The sequence below is a fragment of the Temnothorax curvispinosus genome, unplaced genomic scaffold (genome assembly GCF_003070985.1).
Source record: "Temnothorax curvispinosus isolate PA1 unplaced genomic scaffold, ASM307098v1 QBEX01011663.1, whole genome shotgun sequence".
Lineage (NCBI taxonomy): Eukaryota > Metazoa > Arthropoda > Insecta > Hymenoptera > Formicidae > Temnothorax > Temnothorax curvispinosus.
Window position 1 is genome coordinate 1 of NW_020221443.1, and position 1,075 is coordinate 1,075.

The 1,075-nt window shown below is 31.5% G+C and overlaps 1 long non-coding RNA gene across 1 annotated transcript; it reads left to right on the forward strand.

Moving 5' to 3' along the window:
- On the forward strand, positions 1-1,075 carry LOC112461707. The gene is made up of 3 exons (XR_003041579.1): positions 1-38; positions 295-375; positions 1,037-1,075. It is a non-coding gene; the product is annotated as an uncharacterized LOC112461707 (long non-coding RNA).

Sequence of the window (1,075 nt, forward strand, 5' to 3'; positions counted from 1 at the left end):
AATTCGGCCTTTCGATCGCTACCCTTTCCTTCGCGGCGGTAAAAAAAAAATTACTCTTAAACAACGAAATTTTCTTTATTATTAGTATTACTTCAATGCATTAATTATTCTTTTACTGGAAAAAATATATTCTGTATACAGTCCAATAATTTTCAATGAAATTTGTTATCCTATATACAGATGCCATTTTATAAGAAAGGAAAGTAACAAAGTACATAAAATTAACCAATAATCTTTTTACAGTGAAATATGTAATTGAAAAAGTCAATAATTTATTCTTTTCTATCCTTTGAGGGTCCTTACACAGGGTGCAGTATGAATCCAGTGCGGACATTTGGTCCTGCATTTTGGAATAATGCTTGGAAGGATCATTGGGTAAGTTGAAAATGGAAATTCTGTTTTATGACAATCTTGTTGTATTATAATATGAACGAAAATTTATTCCTAAGATTGTCAGACTCCGATTTTATAATATGATAGTGTATTTTATTTTTTCATATAATCAACTCACAATCAGATTATGTACGATACATAGAAATCCGATTACGTTAACGAACGCACAGGCAACTCGATTGTAGCACACATAACAAATAGTTATTTGTGTAACAAGTGAGGTAAGATGAAAATTCCCGAAGGCTCGCCTTCGGCTCGTGCGTAAACTCCGCACCCGGGAATTTTCATCTTTACACACGGCTTACACTCCCTATTTTATGTTGCAAGTGCCTGGAAAGTGGTCTATCACGCACGCGTAGCGTGCGTAATGGGGCACTTTCCATGCACGTGTTGCATAAATTATTTTTAACGCTATATCAACTTATTTAAACATCGCGTATCGATGATTTTTTTCAGTTTTAATTCAATGGCAATATCATTCCGAGATTAAACTATGTAGAATATAATATTTTGTATAAGAATGAAACGTATAATATCCAAACAATAGTTAATATAAAATATAAAAATAATGTTCTTTTATCTTTAATTTATTTTTCTTTTTAAATTTCTATCAAATTGTTTAATTTTTTGTTTGCCCAATTAGATTTATTGGGTTGGTCCTATTTCGGGAGCTTTACTTGGA